Here is a 23492-nt window from a genome sequence, read left to right as displayed (position 1 = left end):
CCTGGTAGCTTTCAGCTCTTCCCTAATATTGAAAACATGATCTCTGGTCATTTTCAGTTCGGCCCTAATCAATTCCATTTGGTGACCCATGGCTTTCTCCAACCTAGCTATTGCTTGGATAATTGTTAGCCTGAATTCTCTTTCTGACATATTGTCTATGTTGATAGCCGTTAGCTTTGTTGCAGAAGGTCCATCCTCTGTATTTTTCTTCTGTTGGGCATTCCTCCTCCTAGTCATTTTGGTGAGAGATGGCTGAACGGGTGTAGCTGGGTTTATCGACTGTGGTGCAGTCAAGGTGCACCCTGGAATGCTTCTGAGCAATTAGGGTTCCCCACCCAAATGAGAGGAAAACGAAAAGGAAAAGAAAAAAAGAGAGAGGGAGAGAGACTGGAAAGAAAGCTGAGATGTAAGAGAAGGTTCATCACAAATGGGCCCCAGGTTAAGATTTATAATGTATACAAACAGACAAAAAAAAAAAAAGACTGATAAAAGTATATGACAAGAGAAAAAAATAAATTATATATATATGCAAATAAAGGAAGAACCTCGTCAAAAATAACCCCGAGTGTAAGATTTATATACTATCAGAACAAACACAAAAACATAGAAATACTGGTTCAAGAAAAAGTTGGGAGAGTGGTTGTAAATTCTCATTGTGAGTGAGGACGGTTGTTTTGATTCTTCCTGGATGTGTCTTGATATCTTTGTTAAAGGACTCAACTTTCCTAAGATAAGGGGGGATTAGGAATTGGTTTACCTATAGGGGTGGCATTGATAAGGGAAAGGGGATTGCCTTGAAGTTTAACTCTATATGAATATTAGAAAATAAAAATTAAAAAAGGAATAAACTAGACTAAACTAAACTAAAATTTAAAAATAAGAAATTTAAAAAATAGAAATTCAAAAGGAAACACAGGTGTATGTATCAAAAAGTTCAGGTTAGAAGGTTATTATGGAATTTGATGTACTGGACATCTCAATGTGACGGTAAATAGGCTAAAAAATTATCTATATAATAATCAACAATTATATAAAAAAGTGAGCCAGAATAGTTGGATCGAATTAATAATAAAAATTGTCCTATGAAGTAGTGGTGGTTGTTCTCTTGTCTTTTTTTTTTTTTTTCTTTCCTAGTTGGTTTTCTGGGGGAGGGGCCTCCCACTTGGGTTTTCAGTCAAAGATGTTCTCTGAGTTAAGTCCTCCCGCCCCCCACAAGGGGGTGGGCTCTGAGGAAACTATTTTTTTCAGGCTTTTGTTCTCTGGAGGTTTTTATATTTGTTCACTTTTTATTTTTTCTCTCTTGCTTTGACCGCTTTTGATGATGGTTTTTGTAGGTTTAGAGGAAAGCAAACTGCACCCTGACCTCCCTCTCTGAGAGAAGCCTCAGTCTGGCTGCAGAGCCCAAATAAATCCTCTCTTGGCCACTGGCAGAGCAAGTTCCCAGTCATGGTCCCTGGGGACTCAGGATTTTTTGCTTGTACCCAAAACCAAGGCAGCGGCAGCTGTCTGGGCAGCTCCAGACTGCCAGAGAAGTTCCAAGCAGGGATTGCATACTGAGATTTTCCCACTGGCCTGGGCTGGGAGTGCCTGGTCTTTCCAGTCTGAGAGCACCCAGCTGGCGTTTTTGTGCACCTCTCTCAGGGGAGGGCACGGGGCAAGACTCGGACTCTGATGGCTTGGCAGGGCACTTGCGTGGGGACTGCAAAAAGGCTGTGCTTCTCTTGGCTGGCAAGGCTCCCAGCGCCTCAAGGCACGGGGCGCCACTCACTCTCAGGCATGCAGGTGGTTCAGGGACTGAGAACTGGTTTCTCTGCTGCACTCTCTCTGGCTCTGCGGCAGGGGTGGCTGTCCTGGGTCTGGGGACTTAAACCCCGACCCTAACACCCTGATTCCAGCAATTTTCACCCTGGTGATCCTTTGCTCTGAGTGCTTTCTACCAGACTCCTGAGTTAATGCTGGTCCCCTGGAGCAGGGCACTCTCGTATTGGGATATTACTTCCAACAGGTCGCCTCTGGTGGCTCCCTCCCCCTTTTGTATATCTTCCAATATCAGTCTGACTTTCCCACTTCGCTTTACATGCCCACTGGCGTCTTCTGCTCCAGTAGAGATCCAGACGTGTATAATTCTGATCTCAGGCTGATTTCGTGGGTTATTGAAGTTCTTTGGAAGGTAATCAGCTCACTTTAGGATACAGGTTGAAAGGGTGCCTCCTCCTACTTTCCCGCCATCTTGTCTCCCCTCTATTACATATTACCTTAAGACAAACTTTTATTTAAGGAGACATCTGTTCTATATTTGCCAATTTTAGTTCATAAATCGAAATTACAATTGTTGGTGACTGTCAAGTACTAAATTCCTCAAACACTTTGATTTGGAACAAATTTCCAGTTATAAAATAAATAAGGTACAAGGATAAAAAATACAACATAAGAACTATACTTGACAATATCATAATAACTTCATACAGTAACAAGGTAACTACATTTATGTTGGTGAGAATTTCATAATGCATATAACTATTGAATCACTATGTGGTACATCTGAAGCTGATATAATGTATGTCAGATATACTTAATTAAATATTTAAAAAATAAAAAGAAGTGAAAACAATTCAAGGAGGAAGTTAGACCTTATTATTTCCTCAAAGCTGTAAACAGATGTATGTCTTATAATGTTACTTTATTAATAGTATATAATACTAGTATTAATATATATTATATATTAGCATTAGTATTTAGTATTATTATTAATATATATTATGTATATTAGCATATATATATAATGTATTAGTATATAGTATTAGCTACTATGGAAAATAATGTGTATTATCCACCACCCCTTTGTTTATAAAATGGTTTAAGAAAGGATGAGTAACTTGTTTAAGGTCACATAGGTACTAAATTGTGGAATACCATTTAAAAATCAGTCTACCGATCATGTTCCTAACCATTATAATTAGTTATTCTGCTAACTCAGTCTTGTGGATAAATTACAAATGTAGTTATCAGAATTTTTTTTCTAATTTTTTAATGACCATACCACCCTGAATGGGTCCGACCTTGTCAGATAACCTTTTGACATCTAACAAGTTAATGCAGGTAGTTTCACCTTCCCTAATTTACTAAATATCTAGATTTCAAGCTAAATAAATTTATTATTTATGTCACTGGTCTAAAAGGAAGCAGGAGATTTCAATCTTCTTTTGAAAATATTAAGGTAATATAATTGTTCCCAAACTAAGAACAGTCAATCATTCATTCAATAAAGATTTATTGACCTTGGCATTGTTCTAGTTGCTGATATCGATATACTCTTGGAAAGAGATTTTTTAAATAATAGTAAGCTAAAAATCTTTGTAGTTGTTACTTGGAGTCAAGAGTAAGTGAGATTGTTGGCATTTATATGGTATAAACCAGGACTGAATTATCTCTGTATTCTCCAAAAGAGCTAGCTCAGTCACTAACAGGATCTCTGTCAATATTAAATTTAATTGAGAGGCAGCTAAGAAGAAAATTGATTTTCAGTGTATTTTTGTCTATAGTTTTTTGATTTACCTAGAAAATTAAGAAAGTTGAATTTTTTTTTTCCTCTAAAAACCAGCAGTTATTTTTTAAATGATAAGTGGTGACAAATTATATCTGACATTTCTGTGAGTGTTCAATTCACTTAACTGGCAAAATGTACCCCCAAAAGAGGGTTGTATAAGAATATCCAACACATAGGGTTGCCTCGGTGGCTGAGTGGGTTAAAGCCTCTGCCTTTGGCTTGGTTCATGGTCCCAGGGTCCTGGGATCAAGCCCCACATCGGGGGTCTCTGCTCAGCAGGGAGCCTGCTTCCTCCTCTCTCTCCCTGCCTACCTCTGACTAGTTGCAATCTATGTCTATCAAATAAATAAATAAAAATATTTAAAAAAAAATATCCAACACTTCTGATATTTTACCCCTATATTTTCAATTTAGTACACCTCATTCCCAAGAATCATACTCTTCTTTTTCTTTTTTTTTTTTTTTTTTACAAAGGTTCATCTGTGTACATTTTCTTGGTTAATCTGGTTACTTTATTTTGCTCACTTTTAAATTGCTAGTTAATGGTTGTAAGCTACTGACAAAATTAATACAGTTGCTCTGGTTGGTTGCAAGAATTAAATTTTGAAAAGGGCTAAGAATTAATCTCAGAATGCATACACTATTTCTCAAGTGTGATTGCAGGCATTTATTAACTCAAAATTTAGTCCTCTTCCACAACATAGCTGGATTAAAAAAGATAAATTGTTGTGTATAAATGACTCCTTTTATGGTAATATTTAAAAATTTAGATATACTATTAAGTCCTTGCAGTATAATGATACTAAACTGAAGAACTAAATGAAATATTTATTTTTTGTGCTTGAATTATTACTCCATTCTTTTAGCCATGGGTGCTAATTTGATATTTAGTCAATGTAAACATTTAATGATATCAAGTGATTAATGAAAACTAAATATATAACATAGGGAAATACATCAATCCATAACTTGTCATTGTATTCACAGCACTTTAGAGTTCAAAAAGAGACATCTACTTCAAACCCTAATTTATATTCAATGTAACTAATGTCCAGAGATTAAAAGGTTTGCCCTAAGTAACACTTAGCTGGTTAGGCCTTCTGATTCACACAGTCCAGGATTTTTTCCATCAATCTATAAAGTGTTTTCTTTGCCTTTAGATACTTGTAAGATGTTAAAATTACCATCTCTTTTAGAAAATGTCTGTGTTTAACCTGCTGTACTATTGTGAGAAATAGTTTCTTGCACAGGACTTTATACCTTATTGACAGTTTCCCATGGGCATCCCAAGGAGAGTTGAATGGAGAAAGAAAGCAGAAAGGATAAGGGATTGAAGAAAGCAGAACCAGAAATACTGTTAGAGAGAAAAAGTTAGTTGAGAAAATATGGTAACTGGTTCAGATGGATTGGTGAAGCAAGATAAAGCAGAATAATTCAGTCTGACATAAAATGGATTGAAGGTTTTCTATTAGGACATGTACTGATGAAGAAAGATAATTCCAATTAAATAAGTCAGAAGGGCGCCTGGGTGGCTCAGTTGGTTAAACCTCTGCCTTTGGCTCAGGTCATGGTCCCAGGGACCTGGGATTGAGCCCCACATCAAACTCTCTACTCAGCAAGGAGCCCGCTTCCACCTCTCTCTCTGCCTGCCTCTTTGCCTACTTCTGATCTCTCTCTCTCTGTCAAATAAATCAATAAAATCTTTAGAATAAATAAATAAATAAATAAATAAGTCAGATATATTCCCACTTATATTTTTTATTACAGTCTGCTATTATTTATTTCCCATAGTACTGTGACTTCATGAAAAGAGTCCTACATGAAATTCAGACTTTCAAAACTGACAGCTAATAATAAAAAAAAAAATAAGAACTCGGTTTCAGGGAATCTTTTGTTTGTTTGTTTCTGTTTGCTTATTGTATTTCCTTTTTATTTTTGGTTTAAATAAATAACATTCACTGGACATATTGTTTAAAAGGTCTCATTCAGTGTTTCCATGTGTTTTCCAATGAACTGTGTCCCATAGTTCACATGCCAAATAAACCATCTGTGTCTCTAATTTTCATTTTAGGTATTAATAGGATCAAAAGAAAATAAATAAAAAATCATTGATATAAAATGTATTGACAGATACTGTTCTAAATTGTTCCCCAAACTTCAAAGAGACAAATAGACAGATTTTAAGATACAGAACACATTTATAAACTAGAAGTCACTAAAGAAATCCATCAAATATTTTAAATCATAAATTCTTTCATTTAAAAATGATTATTAAATACCTAAATAGTAAGGTATAGTTTAATAACCTCTTAGGAAAACACTATTCTTTCCGGAATGTTAAATTTTACTTTATGTCACATAAATGTAGAATGTTTCCCTTACTTGGCTTCACTGAGGAAGGTGAATAAATAAATTTCAGGGTAATGAAATTACAATTTAAAATATTCATTTCTGAAAGAAAATGGTCATTTATGATAGAAAACTTTATTATATCTATTATACTCCCTGGTAGTCCAAGAATAGTACTGAACATAATACAATTATTTCTTGATAACTCAAATAAACATTAAGAGTACCATGCAAGAGTAAAGTTCATGACTATCTCTCTTAATCTATTCCCTGTGTTCAAGTTACATTTTGAGCTCTTATTTCTCCTGCTTCCATTCTAAAGTTACATTTTTTCCCCCTGGTTTGTTACTTTTAATCCATCCTGGGCCAGAGAAACAGGTAACCAGTTGGTACATTAAAGCAAAACCTCTAAGACAAATGCATAGATCAAGACTAAGATTTATGTGTCTGGTATCTTAGGAATGAAAAACTTTATCCCTATTTCCTATAAAATATAGATTGTGGCTCAGGTCACGGTCCTGGAGTCCCGGGATCGAGTCCCGCATCAGGCTCCCAGCTCCATGGGGAGTCTGCTTCTCCCTCTGACCTTCTCGCCTCTCGTGTTCTCTCTCACTGTCTCTCTCTCAAATAAAAATAAATAAAAATATTTAAAAAATATATAGATTGTATATAAAACTATATATGTATAGTTATATATAATGTATATATACATATATATGTAAAACTATAGACATATAGTTATATATATAGTTCATTACATATAAAACATAGCCTTATAAAATGTAGATTGTACCTATGTTATTGAAGGTTGAGGTTTTATTTTAATTTTCTTTGAACACTTATATGATACAGTCTAATAAATGTGTGTGTTAGACAGTTTCATTTAAAAGCAAATCTGGGACATGGAAATGTTTCCATTTTAGAAGATTTACATTGTTAAAGCCAATAGTTAAACTTTGAAGGAAAAAAAAGTGTAATTGTAATTTGTTCCCATCAGAAGGTAGAATTATCCTTCAAGGTTGAGTGGATATAATGGCCATCATATAACTCTCTTGACAAATTGTGCCTTCAGGCAGTGTAGCTGTAATAATTGTTCAATTACATACTTTTGGCTTTCAAATGACCAAAGCCATTATTATGCATCACATTAATAGATACACAGGCATATTTTAAGCACATGGATAAAATATTTTTCTTTGGAAGATGAGTTTAGCTTTGAAATTAAGCTGTATCGTAATTACCTGTAATTTTTAGTAATTGTAATTTAATTCCTTCTAATCTAATAATGATAATTACTCTTTAATCAAATAATTTTACCAAATGCAACCTCTGTCATCCAACTGAATTTCAAGAAGACAGATCCCTATTGAATTTAATACAACTGGTAAAAAAAAAAAAAGTATGTTCTGTTAAGATAAAGATAGTGTATTTCAACAACACATCCAGAACTTGAAATGTGTTGAGTGTATGTCGGGTAATCTGAATATAGAGAAGTTCAAAATACTAGAGGTATTTTTAATTTTTATAAATAAACATATAATGTATTATTAGCCCCAGGGATACAGGTCTGTGAATTGCCTGGTTTACACACTTCACAGCACTCATCATTGCACATACCCTCCCCAGCCTGCTTCCCCTTCTCTCTCTGCCTGCCTCTCTGCCTCCTTGTGATCTCTCACTCTCTGTCAAATATAAATAAAATCTTAAAAAAAATATTAGTGGACATTATTCCTATGGAAATAGTGTCATATTTGAAAGAATTCTTCTGTATTGGAAAATAAAAGGTAGTTTAAACCACTTTAATATTTCTAGTGAGAGTATGTCAAATAGAGAATAGACTTCCTTTCCTTTTCCATAATGGATGATAATAAATCAAAAAGTTAAAAAGTTAATGTTTCTTGTTAAGGATATATTTATAAATCTGAATATAATTTTACAAGGAAAACATATATGGTCAATAAAATAAGTTTATAAAAATACCTCTATATATGGAAAAAGAAAGGAAATCTATTCTCTATTTGCCATACTCTCACTAGAAATATTAAAGTGGTTTAAACTACTTTTTTTTTCTATTACAGAGGATCAAATATGACACTATTTCCATAGGAATAATGTCCACTATTATTTATTATTTTTTTTAAGATTTTATTTATTTATTTCACAGAGAGTGAGAGATCACAAGTAGTCAGAAAGGCAGGCAGGAAGAGAAGGGGAAGCAGGCTCCCTCCTGAGAAGAGAGCCCAACACCCATACTGGGCTCAATCCCAAGATCCTGGGATCATGACCTGAGGTGAAGGCAGAAGCTTTAACTCACTGAGCCACCCAGGTGCCCTCCACTATTTTTGAATATGTTTTTTTTTAAAGATTTTATTTCTTTATTTGACAGAGAGAGATCACAAGTAGACAGAGAGGCAGGCAGAGAGAGAGAGAGAGAGGGAAGCAGGCTCCCTGCTGAGCAGAGAGCCCGATGCGGGACTCAATCCCAGGACCCTGAGACCCTGAGATCATGACCTAAGCCGAAGGCAGCAGCTTAACCCACTGAGCCACCCAGGCGCCCTATTCTTGAATATCTTTATTCTAAGTAGCCCATCAGAAGAGCAGGACAAGAGGGAACATTTTGAATTAAAATGAAAGATGATTGGAGCGTCTTTTGATTCCTAGATTCTAAAATAATTTTGGTTGGAATATCCAGAAAAGTGAGAAAAAGATATATTGTCATGTTTTATTTAAGTATATGAACAAATATCTCCAAGTTTTCTGCTTAGGAATGGATTTCTTCAGTTTGTGCTGCTTAAATGTGCAGTCCTTCAGTTTATTTACTATATAATACATTGTATATTAAATACATTTTAAAAGAATTTCCTATCACAATCTCATTTAAGATACATAATTATTCTTGCTGTCTAGTATTTAAAACAAATTCAATTTGGTTTATGAAACTGGTTTTGTTCATTAGGAAACTTTTTGTGAAACAGCCCTTTAATTAAATTTTATTTATTATGTAAATCTTAAATAGAACACATTCAACACTTTTCTTTGGAAAGTGTTGCAATGGGTGAGTCATAAGATAAAGGAACATTCCATTCTCAGAGAAAGCTCCTTATATATTTCATATTGAACTAAATTTTATATGGAAATTTGCTTTTATTAAAAAATATGTAATATCCATCTTACATTGAGTTCTTAATGAATATTTCAATAAGTACTTTTTATAAATTACATTTATATATATTTTTAGAGAATACAAAAAAAGGATACACACACATTTCAGCATAAACTGTGTTCCCTCAAAATTCATATGTTGAATTCCTAACCTATAGTACCTCAGAATGTAACTATATCTGTAGATAGGGTCTTTAAAGAAGTAGTTAAAGATAAATGAGGTCATATGGATATGCCCTAATCCAATCCCAATGGTATCCTCATAAAAAATTAAAATTTGAACACATAAAGGCACACCAGGGATGCACAAACACAGAAGAAAACCTATGATGGAATAAGAAGGTGGTCATCTGTGAGCCAAGAAGAGAGGCCTTAGAAGAAACCAAACCTCTAGAGCTGTAAGAAAATATTTCTGTTGTTTATTTATTTTTTCAAAAGATTTTATTTATTTATTTGACAGAAAGAGACAGACAGCAAGAGAGGAAATACAAGCAGGGGAAGTGGGAGAGAGAGAAGCAAGCTTCCCACTGAACAGGGAACCCCATATGGGGCTTGATCCCAGGATCCTGGGACCATGACCTGAGACAAAGTCACCGCTATTTCTAGCCAGACCAATCAGTCTGTGTTACTTTGTTATGGCACTTTTAACCTTGAAAATATATATATATATATATATATATATATAGGCAAGAAAAATGCAGAACTGTGTGCAATGATAGAATGGTCATAACACACAGTTCTGCATTTTTCTTGCCTATATATAGGCAAGAAAAATGCATATATCTTTATATATAAAGATATATATATCTATCTATATATATATATAGATATATTTATGAGTATAGTTAACACATAGGGTTACATTAGTTTCAGGTATACAGTATATTTATTTGATAAGTCTATACATTATGCTATGCTCACCACAAATGTAACTACCATCAATTACCATATAACGCTACTGAAATACCACTGACTATAGCCCCTATGTTGTATCTTCCATCTCAATGACCTATTCATTCAAAAACTGGAAGACTATATCTCCCATTCCCCTTCACCCATTTTGCCCACTCTCCATCTTCCTTTCTCCTGGTAACCATCAGTTTATTATCTGTATTTATAGGTCTGCTTTTGTTTACTTTTTACTTATTTTTTATTTCTTTTCAGTGTAACAGTATTCATTGTTTTTGCACCACACCCAGTGCTCCATGCAATCAGTGCCCTCCCTAATACCCACCACCTTTTTCCACCAAACTCCCACCCTCCGCACTTTCAAGACCCTCAGGTTGTTTTTCAGAGTACATAGTCTCTCATGGTTCACCTCCCCTTCCAATTTCCCTTAACTCCCTTCTCTCCATCTCCCCTTGTCCCCCATGTTATTTGTTCTGCTCCACAAATAAGTGAAACCATATGATAATTGACTCTCTCTGCTTGACTTATTTCACTCAGCATAATCTCTTCTAGTCCCATCCATGATGCTACAAAAGTTGGGTATTCATCCTTTCTGATGGAGGCATAATACTTTATAGTGTATATGGACCACATCTTCCTTATCCATTCATCCATTGAAGGGCATCTTGGTTCTTTCCACAGTATGGCAACCGTCGCCATTGCTGCTATAAACATTGGGGTACAGATGGCCCTTCTTTTCACTACATCTGTATCTTTGGGGTAAATACCCAGGAGTGCAATTTCAGGGTCATAGGGAAGCTCTATTTTTAATTTCTTGATGAATATCCACACTGTTCTCCACAGTGGCACACCAACTTGCATTCCCACAAACAGTGTAAGAGGGTTCTCCTTTCTCCACATCCCCTCCAGCACATGTTGTTTCCTGTCTTGCTAATTTTGGCCATTCTAACTAGTGTAAGGTGGTATCTCAATGTGGGTTTAATTGGAATCTCCCTGATGGCTAGTGATGATGAACATTTTTTCATGTGTCTGATAGCCATTTGTATGTCTTCATTACAGAAGTGTCTGTTCATATCTTCTACCCATTTTATGATATGATTTTCTGTTTTGTGTGTGTTGAGTCTGAGGAGTTCTTCATAGATCCTGGATATCAACCTTTTGTCTGTACTGTCATTTGCAAATATCTTCTCCCATTCCGTGGGTTGCCTCTTTTTTTCCTTGACTGTTTCCTTTGCTGTGCAGAAGCTTTTGATCTTGATGAAGTCCCAAAAGTTCATTTTTGCTATTGTTTCCTTTGCCTTTGGAGACTTATTTTGAAATAAGCTGCTGTGGCTGATGTCGAAGAGATTACTGCCTATGTTCTCCTCTAATATTCTGATGGATTCCTGTCTCACGTTGAGGTCTTTTACTCATTTTGAGTTTATCTTTTTGTACGGTATAAGAGAACGGTCCAGTTTCATTTTTCTACATATAGATGTCCAGTTTTCCCAGCACCATTTATTGAAGAGACTGTCTTTTTTCCAGTGGATATTTTTCCTGTTTTGTTGAATATTATTTGACCATAGAGGTGAGGGTCCATATCTGGGCTCTCTACTCTGTTCCACTGTTCTGTGTGTCTGTTTTTATGCCAGTACCATGCTGTCTTGGTGATCACAGCTTTGTAATAAAGCGTGAAATCAGGTAACATGATGCCCCCAGTTTTATTTTTGTTTTTCAACATTTCCATAACAATTCAGGGTCTCTTCTGATTCCATACAAATTTTTGGATTATTTTCACCATCTCTTTGAAGACTAACCATGGAATTTTGACTGGAATGGCATTAAAAGTCTAGATTGCTCTTAACAGTATAGACATTTTAACAATGTTTATTCTTCCCGTCCAAGAGCATGGAATGGTCTTCCATCTTTTTGTGTCTTCTTTAATTTCTTTCATGAGTGTTCTGTAGTTCTTCGAGTACAGTTTTTTTTTTTACCTCTTTGGTTATGTTTATTCCCAGGTATCTTTTGGTTCTTGGTGTCATAGTAAGTGGAATCAATCCTCTAATTTCCCTTTCTGTATTTTCATTGTTGGTGTACCAGAAAGCCACTAATTTCTGTACATTGACTTTGTATCCCGCCACGTTGCTGAATTGTTGTATGAGTTCTAGTAGTTTGAGGGTGGAGTCTTTTGTGTTTTCCATATAAAGAATCATGTCATCTGCGAAGAGAGAGAGTTTGACTTCTTCATTGCCAAGTTGTATACCTTTTATTTCTCTTTGTTGTCTGATTGCTGTTGCTAGGACTTCTAATACTATGTTAAACAAGTGTATTGAGAGTGGGCATCCTTGTCGTGTTCCTGATCTCAACGGGAAGGCTGTGAACTTTTTCCCATTGAGGATGATATTTTCTGTGGGTCTTTCATAGATAGATTTGATGAAGTTCAGGAATGTTCCCTCTATCCCTATACTTTGAAGCGTTTGAATCAGGAATGGATGCTGGATTTTGTCAAATGTTTTTTTTTCTGCATCAGTTGAGAGGACCGTGTGGTTCTTCTCTCTTCTCTTATTAATTTGTTCTATCAAATTGATTGATTTGCAAATGGTGAACCAAACTTGTAGCCCAGGGATGGATCCCACCTTGTCATGGTGGGTAATCTTTTTAATGTACTGTTGGATCCTGATTGCTAAGATCTTGTTGAGAATCTTAGCATCCATATTCATCAGTGATATTGGTCTGAAATTCTCCTTTTTGTTGGGGTCTTTGCCTGGTTTGTGGATCAGGGTAATGGTGACTTCACAGAGTCAGGAAATTTTCCTTCTGCTTCAATTTTTTGAAACACCTTCAGGAGAATAGGTGTTATTTCTTCTTTGAAAGTTTGATACAGTTCCCCAGGGAATCCATCAGGTCCTGGGCTATTGTTTTTTGGGAGGTTTCTGATCACTGCTTCAATCTCGTTACTAGATATTGGTCTATTTAGGTTGTCACTTTCTTCCTGGTTCAATTTTGGGAGATTATAGTTTTACAGGAATGCATCCACTTCATCTAGGTTGCATAGCTTATGTCATATAACTGTTGATAGTAATTTCTCATGATTGTTTCTAATTCCTTGGTGTGTTGTGATCTCTCCTTTTTCATTCATGATTTTATTAATTTGAGCTTTCACTCTTCTCTTTTGGATTATTGAGGCCAATAATTTATCAATCTTATTGATTCTTTCCAAAAACTAGCTTTTAGTTTCATTGATATGTTCTACTGTATCTCTGGTTTCTACCTCATTGATCTCTGCTCTAATCTTGATTATTTCCCTTCTTATTTGTGGAGTTGGTTTGATTTGTTGTTGGTTCTCCAGCTCGTTAAGGTGTAGAGACAGCTGGTGTATTATGGATTTTTCAATTTTTTTGAGGGAAGCTTGGATGGGTATGAATTTCCCCCTTAGGATCACCTTTGCTGTATCCCATAGGTTTTGGACTGAAGTGTCTTCATTCTCATTGGTTTCCATGAATTGTTTCAGTTCTTCTTTGATCTCCTTGTTGATCCAAGCATGCTTAAGCAAGGTGGTCTTTAGCTTCCAGGTGTTTGGATTTCTTCTAAACTTTTCCTTTTGATTGAACTCCTGTTTCAATGCATTGTGATCTGAGAATATGCAGGTAATAATCTCAGGCTTTTGGTATCGGTTGAGTCCTGATTTGTGACCCAGTATGTGGTCTATTCTGGAGAAGGTTCTGTGTGCACTTGAGAAGAATGAGTATTCTGTTGTTTTAGGGTGGAATGTTCTGTATATATCTATGAGGTCCATCTGGTCCAATGTGTCATTCAATGCTGTTTCTTTACTGATTTTCTGCTTCGATGATTTGTCTATTACTGAGAGAGGCGTGCGTGGGGGCATGGATATTTCCAATTGTTAGATCATCTTGGTGTATAGTACCTTTAAGAATGATTCAGTGTCCTTCTCTATCTCTGACTTCAATCTTTAGTTTAAAATCTAATTTATCTGATATGAGAATCTCTACCCTGGCCTTCTCTTGAGGCCCATTCGCATGAAAGTTGTTCACCCAACCCTTCACTTTCAGTCTGGGTGTATCCTTAGGTTCAAAATAGGTCTCTTGAAGACTACATATGGATGAGTCCTGTTATTTTATCCAATCTGAAACCCTGTGTTATTTTATTGGTGCATGAGGCCATTCACGTTGAGAGTGATTATTGATAGATACATTTTTATTGACATCGTGTTACCTTTGAAGTCTTTCTTTCTGTAGATTGTCTCTATATTTCTGTTCAATGATACTTTAAAGATTTTTTTTCTCTTTTATAGAACCCCCATTAATATTTCCTACAGTGTCGGCTTGGTGGTTGCATAGTCTTAAGTCTTGCCGGTCTTGGATACTCCTTATCTCTCCATCCAACTTGAATGTCAGTCTTGATGGATAAAGTATTCTTGACTGCATGTTCTTCTCATTCAGTGCCCTGAATATATCTTGGCAGCCCTTCCTGGCTCTTCACGTTTCTGTGGATAGGTCTGACATTATTCTTTTTTTTTTTAAAGATTTTATTTATTTATTTGACAGAGAGAAATTACAAGTACACTGAGAGGCAGGCAGAGAGAGAGAGAAGGAAGCAGGCTCCCTGCTGAGCAGAGAGCCCGATGCGGGACTCGATCCCAGGAACCTGAGATCATGACCTGAGCCGAAGGCAGCAGCTTAACCCACTGAGCCACCCAGGCGCCCCAGGTCTGACATTATTCTGATGGGCTTTCCTCTGTACATAAGGATCTTCTTTGTCCTGGCTGCTTTCAAGAGTGTTTGCCTACAATTATAATTCTTCATTCTTACTATTAGGTGTCTCGAGGATTTTTGAGAATCTATAATCTTGGGAAGAAACCATTGTGCCTCTACTACATGAACGCTGGTTCCATTCGTGAGATTGGGAAAATTTTCATGAAGAACTTGTTCTACTATATCTTCTAGACTTCTTTCTTTCTCCTCCCCTTCAGGGGTTCCAATAATTCTGATGTTGGAACATTTCGTGGCATCATTTATTTCCCTGATTCTGTTTTCGTGCTTCTAAGCTATTTGTTCCAGGCTTCCTCCTGATCCTTTCTATCTGTTTGTCCTCCAGATCACTAATTCTATCTTCTGTTTCAGTTACCCTAGCTTTTAGAGAATTTAGTTTGGAACTCATTGAGAGCATTGTGAACCTCATCCCTGGTGGCTTTCAGTTCTGCCCTAATCAATTCCGTTTTGTCATCCATGGCTTTCTCCAACCTAGCTATTGCCTGGGTAATTGTTAGCCTGAATTGCCTTTCTGACATATTGTCTATGTCGATAGCCATTAGCTCTGTTGCAGATGGCCCCTCCTCTGTATTTTTCCTCTGTTGGGCATTTCTCCTCCTAGTCATTTTGGTGAGAGATGACTGAACGGATGTAGCTGGATCTATAGACTATGGTGCAGTCAAGGTGTACCCTGAAATGCTTCAGAGCAATCAGGATTCCCCACCCAAATGAGAGAAAATAGAAGAGAAAAAGAAAAAAGAGAGAGAGAGACAGGAAAAAAAGGGAAGATAGAAGGCTCAGCCCAAATGGGCCTCAAGGTTAGATTTATGAAGTATACAAACAAAAACAGACAAACAAAAAGACTGATAAAAGTATATGGCAAGAGGGCGCCTGGGTGGCTCAGTTGGTTGGACAACTGCCTTTGGCTCAGGTCATGATCCTGGAGTCCCGGGATCGAGTCCCACATCAGGCTCCCAGCTCCGCGGGGAGTCTGCTTCTCCCTCTGACCTTCTCCTCGCTCATGTTCTCTCTCACTGTCTCTCTCTCAAATAAATAAATAAAATCTTAAAAAAAAGTATATGGCAAGAGAAATATATATATATATATATATATATATATATATATATATATATATATATGAAAGCAAAAAAAAAAAAAAACAACTCATCAAAAAGAACCCCAAGTATAAGATTTATATACATCAGGACAAACACCAATACACAGAAACATTCGCAGATGAAAAATATGGGAGAGTGGTTATAAATTATCACTGTGGGCAAGGAAGGTTATTTTGATTCATCCTGGATGTATCTTGATATCTTTGTTAAAGGACTCAACTTTCCTGAGATAAAGAGGGATTAAAAATTGGTTTACCTATAGGGATAGCACTGGTTGGGGAGAGGGGGTTACCTTGAAGTTTAACTCTATATGAATATTAGAAAATAAAAATTAAAAAAGAATAAACTAGGCTAAACTAAATTTTTTTAAAAAATTAAAAAAATAGAAAAGCAAAAGAAAAACACGGGTGTAAGTATCAAAAAGTTCAGGTTAGAAGTTTATTATGGAATTTGATGTACTGGACATCTCACTGTGATGGTAAATATGTTAAAAAATTATCTATATAAAAAAATGAACCACAATAGTGGGAACAAGTTAAAAATAAAAGTTGTATCTATGAAGTAGTAGTGTTTGTTCTCTTGTCATCTTTTCTTTTTTTTTCTTTCTTGGTTGGTTTTCTGGGGGAGGGGCCTGCCCCCTGTCTTTTCAGTCAGTGATGTTCCCTGAGTTAAGTCCTCTCACCCTCCTCAAGGGGGCGGGCTTTGTGGAAACTGGTTTTCAGGCTTTTGTTCTCTGGAGGTTTTTATGTTTGTTCATTTTTTGTTTGTTTGTTTGTTTGTTTGTCTGTTTCTTCTCTCCTTGACAGCTTTTGATGATTTTTGGAAGTTTAGAGGAAAGCAAACTGCACTCCGACCTCCCTCTCAGAGAGAAGCCTCAGTCTGCTCCCTTGTGGGTGCTGCAGAGCTGCTGGCAGAGCAGGTTCTGAGTCTCTGTCCCTGGGGATCAGGATCTCCTGCTTGTACCCAAATCCACAGAAGCAGCAGCTGTCTGGGCAGCTTCAGACCGCCAGAGAGGTTCCAAGCAACAATTGGACACTGAGGTTTTTCCGCTGGCCCAGGCTTGGAGTGCCTGGTCTTTCTGGGTCCGAGAACACCGGGCTGGCACCTATACACACTTCTCCCAGGGGAGGGTGTGGTGCAGGCGCATCTCAGGCTCTGATAGTATGGTGTTGGTCTAAGAGCACTGGCTGGGCCTTCAAGCACCTTTCTCAAGGGAGGGTGTGGGGCACACTCGTCCCAAGCTCTGATAGCACTGCGCAGCATTCCGTGGGGCACACTCTCTCTGGCTCAGCGCCAGGGGACGTTGTCCTGGGTCTGGGGACTTAAGCCCCTGTCCCTAACCTCACCGATTCCCACAATTTCCCCCCAGGATCCTTTGCTCTTTTTGAGTGCTTTCAACCAGACTCCAAGTTAATGCTGGTCCCCAGATGCAGGGCACTCTCATATTGGGGTATTGGTTTCCAATCGGTCACCTCTGGTGGCTCCCTTCCCCTTTTGTTTATCTTCCAGTATCAGTCCGACATTCCCACTCCGCTTTACCTGCCCCAGGCATCTTCTGCCCCCATAGAGATCCAGATGTGGATAATTCTGATCTCAGGCTCATTTCATGGGTGATCGGAGTTCTTTGGTAGGTAATCAGCTCACTTTAGTATACAGGTTGAAACGGCGACTCCTCCTACTTCCCTGCCATCTTGTCTCCCCTGGAGCCACCTTCCTACTTTTTTTTTTTTTTTTTTCAGATTCCACATGTAAGTGAAATCACATGGCATTTGTCTATTTCAGTCTGGCTAATTTCACCTAGCATAATACCATCTAGGTCCATCCATGTTGCCACAAATGGCAAGCTTTCTTTCTTTGTGGCTGAGTAATGTTTCATTTTGTGTGTGTATCACATCCTCTTTATCCATCCTTCCTTCAATGGACACTCAAGTTTCTTCTATACCTTGGTTATTGTAACCCATACTATAATTAACATAGGGGTGCATATATCTTTTCAAATTAGTATTTTCATTGTTTTGGAGTAAATAGAAGTGAAATTATTGGACCATATGCCATTTCTATTTTTAATTTTTTTAGGGACCTTCATTCTGTTTTCCACAGTGGCTATAGTAATTTACATTCCCACAAGGGTACATTTTTTCCTACCTCCTTTCCAACAGTTGTTATTTCTTGTCTTTCGATTTTAGCCATTCCAACAGGTGTAGGTAATACCTCATTGTGGTTTTGATTTTAATTTCCCTGATGATTAGTGATGTTGAGCATTTTATTCATGTTGCCTGTTGGCCATCTGCGTGTCTTCCTTGGAATAATGTTTATTCATTTTCCTCCAAAAGAAAAAAAGAAAAAAGAAAGGTTGTAACTCTAACATATGACATAACAGTTTGCACTGACATAAGCTCCTCAGAAAGCAACAGATAATATTTTGCATATTTAAAAATGTACATACATAATTATATATTATTTCAAATCCTAGGTACATGCCCAAGAAAAACTCCTGCATATATGCACAAAGAGATATTTATACACAATTTTTCATATCAAAAGCCACGAAGATCAGTTCAAATACCCATCAGTAGATGCATAAAATTATGGTATATGAACACAATAGAATATTAATATATATGTTAAAATTGGGGAAATAATCTATGTATATCAGCATTGATATATTTAAGAGCACATTAAAATGTAAAAGGAAATTGTACTATGATACAATCAATATAATGCCATTAATACATATTTAAGACATATTAATACCAAAACCAAATAGCATATAGTTTTTACTTATACACAAATACATATATGTTATAGAATATTAAATAATATCATAATTATGAAATCATTTACAATAGTGTTATGCTTTGATGAGGTTGAAAGCAGAATCAGACTGAGGAAAGAACAAGGGATTTAAACAATGTTCTCCATGTGTGTACATATCATATACATGACATGAATTTAAAAATGAAAAATATTTTTGTTATTATAAAATAATTTTGTTAATTGTAAAAAAGTACTTTCATGCTTGTTTATTATAGTTTTTACATATTTTCCCAATTTTTTAGTGAATATTAATAAAGAACAACAACAAAAGAACCTTAATAGAATAATTACATTTAGAAGCACTGAAATTTTAACAGTGATTGAAAACTAAGATCTAATTGGAGAAACTTCCTCTAAGTCTTAAATTTTCATGTTGTATGACCTTAGGTTCTAGGCTTTGTTATGCTGTTTAAACACAACTGACATTAACTAAAATAGCATTAATAAAAATGTAAGTGTGCCATTACTTAAGACTGAATGACCATTATTCAGATCATTTTCTGAAAATACTTTTTTTGCTTTCTGAGTGTAAGACAAGCTTGCTGAAATGTATAAGCAGGTAAGAACTGTTGAGCAGGATGAGCCCTACTGGGAATTTCACAGCTAGTTTCCACTAGGTAAGCACATGATCTTTTAAATTTCTCATGGATGAAAGTAATGCGTATAATACACTAAGCTTTTCCTGAAGTTTAAAATTAGAGTTGATCTTGCTTAAAATGCAAGATTTGCAATCTACCTTAAAGTAAGGTGGTATTGTAGTAATTTACCAACCTTTACAAAATCAATAGTCATTTCTAGCCTATCCAGCTCTCCCAATTTTTGCATTTTTTACATTTTTGCAGAATTATCTCCTAGCATCTCTGTAGTAATTCACATTGATTGCAATATACTTGATCAGAGACAAAGCAATAAAATGCACACCCCAATGCTGCTAAAGTCAGCAAATAAGCCAGTTATGGTTTCATTTTCTGTTCTTGCTTTTTGAGACTTTTTTTAAAGTTTTGTGTCAGGGATTTTTATTCTCTTGAACTTAGAAACCATCTTCACACCAGACTTTGATAAACCATCTAATCTAACTCATTATCCCAAATGTTAATAATTGCATTTCAATAATGGCTTTCATTAAAGTACTTCCAGGCACTTAACACACATCAATTAAGGTACAGCACACCCCTGTGAAACAGGTCAGGATTATTATATCCTCTGAGACTCAATGAGGTTACTGACTGAAGGTCATGGAGCAAACAACCAAGTAAGTAGAAGACCACAGTTTGAACTAAATTCTTGTTTTCTCCCTTAATATTATATTTGTCTTCCTGAATGATCTCTGCATTTTATTTGCCTTTAATTATAAATGAAGTAGAAAACCATAATTCAAATGGTATGAACTTAAAATATATTACTATAGGTAGCTTAACAAATTCAGATCTATGTAATATTGATCAATTTATGTCATAATTTCTAAACATTGTTGGGGTTTTATACTTTCTGTTCATAGTAAATTATTATTTCAACCCACTTGGATTTTAAGTATTAATGCTCTTTAGTCTTATATATAATTTTCTCATGAATTCCCTAAGTCAGATTATACTTATCTATGGGTTAGATTACTCATTATCTACTTCTTATAGAAGCCAAGTCAGTTCTCATAATCCCCCCATGTAATGAATATTTGGTCACTGTCATACCCTGGAAGGTATTAAAATAGTTAATAGATAAATAACTGTTTTTGATGGAGTATTTGGTAGTACTTACTTTGAAAAGCATTTCCAGTTGCCAGTTACTTTATTATGGAGCACTAGAGCAGAGTCCACAGAAACTCATCTGGAAAAGATTTGGTAAGGGGAAACTGAAATAATGGAAAGAATGGTGAATGACTCATAATATACTCAGGAAACAGTATCAGGACTTGTGTGTATAGAAAGATGAAAGTTATGGGAGATATGATAAAATTTTACAAAACCAAAAGTTCTGTGGCAAAAGATGTTCAGGGCTTTGAAATATGACTATACCTTTCCTTGAATTTTCAAAGACTCATCTTAGAACCATGGGATATATATATTAAAACAGTAGGCAATATTCATATGATGTGTTAATCTCCCAAAAATGGCATTATGATACTGTTATGCTGAAAATAAATAAATTTTAAAAAAATGGCATTAGCAGAAAGTAAAAGTAAAAGATTCAAAATTGCATTACATACATTCTGTAGCAATTGTTTAAATGCATGCATAATTTACTAGATTATAGATGTTTTAGGAAAACAATCAGATTGTAAAATTTATTGTTTATTTTGAAAAATATGTTATCTGGGTTATTTAGAGCTTATTTCTTGAAAGCTAGATATTGAGTTTTAATTCCATTTATATAAAATGACTGTCCATATAGACCATTTAACTAATTTGAATAAATCATTTGGTCACTGACTATATTGAAGCAAAGATGCACCATGTTCCCTGAGAGCTAATGGTCATTTTTATCATCCAACCTCTCAATACCTCTATACCAAATTTCTGTTGTAGGATAGAATGTTTTATGTGTTTAGTGACTGAATATCAGAGCTATGCTAATGGGCAAATAGACTTCTAAACCTTTGTACGTTTAGTTCAAATCACTTACTTAATTAAAATATTCTGCATAATTTATCTTCCTTTTCGGGGGTTTTCTTGTGCTATAGATATTTTGTTTTTGTTTTTGTGTTTTTATAGTCTACCCAAATATTAATGAAGAAAAGGAGAAAATACTTTTTGAATGAAAACTTAAATGAGTAGAAAACCATAATGCAAAATATGATACTTATATATAACACATGGATAACAACGTTAATGATGAAGTGATTTCATATCTAAAATCTCATTTCACCCTAGATGTTTTTCTTAGCACTTAATTATTTTAGGAGAACCTGAACAAGGAGAACATGATAGCTCTGGACTCTATGCTTCTCTCCTAATCTACACCAGACATTTTGCAAATTACCTGTGCATTATTTTCCAATTATAGACAAAGTTGGTAATGGTAGGTGGTGACAATGCCTACTAAATTGAAATCCTTTTGAATTTTATATGACAAGCTCTTGTTCACATTTTTGGGCTAGCAAATATGAATAAAACCATGGAATAACTCTAAAACTAATTCTAAAATTAAAAAACAACAACAACTACTACATTATATTTGGAGCTTTATTTAAAACAGAACTGACTAAAAATTCAGTGATATTGTAATATTTCAAAAAGTAGTCTGTGACTACATATAAATCAATAAAAACTACTAACTATTCCAGGAAGTGGGGCAGTACTCAATAGCAAACTTAGAACAAGTGCAGTTTTCCAGATTTTACTGCATGCCAGTTATGAAAAAAACTTCTGTGAGCTGATTAAAGAATATGGTGGAAGAAGTGATGGAAAATAGTGAAAACTACTAACTTCAAATGGTTAATTTTGAACTGTATTTCTATATAATATTGAGGTAGTTACTTTATAAAGGTCAAAGAATGCAAAAGAAAATATCAAGAATAGCTGAATATTTTTTTAAAAGATGTTATGTGTTTATTTGACAGAGAGAGATCACAAGTAGGCAGACAGGCAGGCAGAGGTGGGGGGCAGGGGGAAGCTCCCTGCTGAGCAGAGAGTCTGCTGCAGGGCTTGATCCCAGGACCCTGAGATTGTGACTGGAGCCAAAGGCAGAGGCTTAATCCACTGAGCCAACCAGGCAACTAAGAATAGCTGCATATTAATGTAGATTAATGTTAATTAGATTTCCTTATTCTTTGATAAGAATTTACAAGATCATGCATTCTATTCTGGACACCACATGAAGATAAAGTGAGAAAAGGGAAAGGCCACTGAAATCTTAGGATGGCCACTGAAAATCTTAGCTTTGTCTCTTTAACTCCAGGTAAGAAGGAGAAAAGAAGTATAATTAGGGCACCTGGGTGGCTCAGTGGGTTGAACCGCTGCCTTCGGCTCAGGTCATGATCTCAGCGTCCTGGGATCGAGTCCCGCATCAGGCTCTCTGCTCGGCAGGGAGCCTGCTTCCCTCTCTCTCTCTCTGCTTGCCCCTCCATCTACTTGTGATTTCTCTCTGTCAAATAAATAAATAAAATCTCTCTAAAAAAAAAAAAGAAGTATAATTAAAACAAAACAAAATGTAAAAACAATTCATTTCATTGATGGGAATTTTTGAGAATATATAACCCAAAACTGCAGCTTTCATTTTAGTGCAGATAACTATAATACATACTTTTTAAATTTATTTTTCATTTATTTTCAGCATAACAGTATTCATTATTTTTGCACCACACCCAGTGCCCCATGCAATCCATGCCCTCTATAATACCCACCACCTGGTACCCCAACCTCCCACCCCCTGCCCCTTCAAAACCCTCAGATTGATTTTCAGAGTCCATAGTCTCTCATGATTCACCTCCCCTTCCAATTTCCTGCAACTCCCTTCTCCTCTCTAACTCCCCATGTCCTCCATGCTATTTGTTATGCTCCACAAATAAGTGAAACCATATGAGAATTGACTCTTGCTGCTTGACTTATTTCACTCAGCATAATCTCTTCCAGTCCCATCCATGTTGCTACAAAAGTTGGGTATTCGTCCTTTCTGATGGAGGCATAATACTCCATAATGTATATGGACCACATTTTCCTTATCCATTGGTCCGTTGAAGGGCATCTTGGTTTTTTCCATAGTTTGGTGACCGTAGCCATAGCTGCTATAAACATTGGGGTACAGATGGCCCTCTTTGGGTCAAATACCCAGGACTGCAATGGCAGGGTCATAGGGAAGTTCTATTTTTAATTTCTTGAGGAATCTCCACACTGTTCTCCAAAGAGG

Source organism: Mustela nivalis, assembly GCF_964662115.1.
Source record: "Mustela nivalis genome assembly, chromosome: X".
NCBI classification, from domain to species: Eukaryota; Metazoa; Chordata; class Mammalia; order Carnivora; family Mustelidae; genus Mustela; species Mustela nivalis.
The sequence above is the reverse complement of the archived record's forward strand: the minus strand, read 5'-3'. Positions refer to the sequence as shown.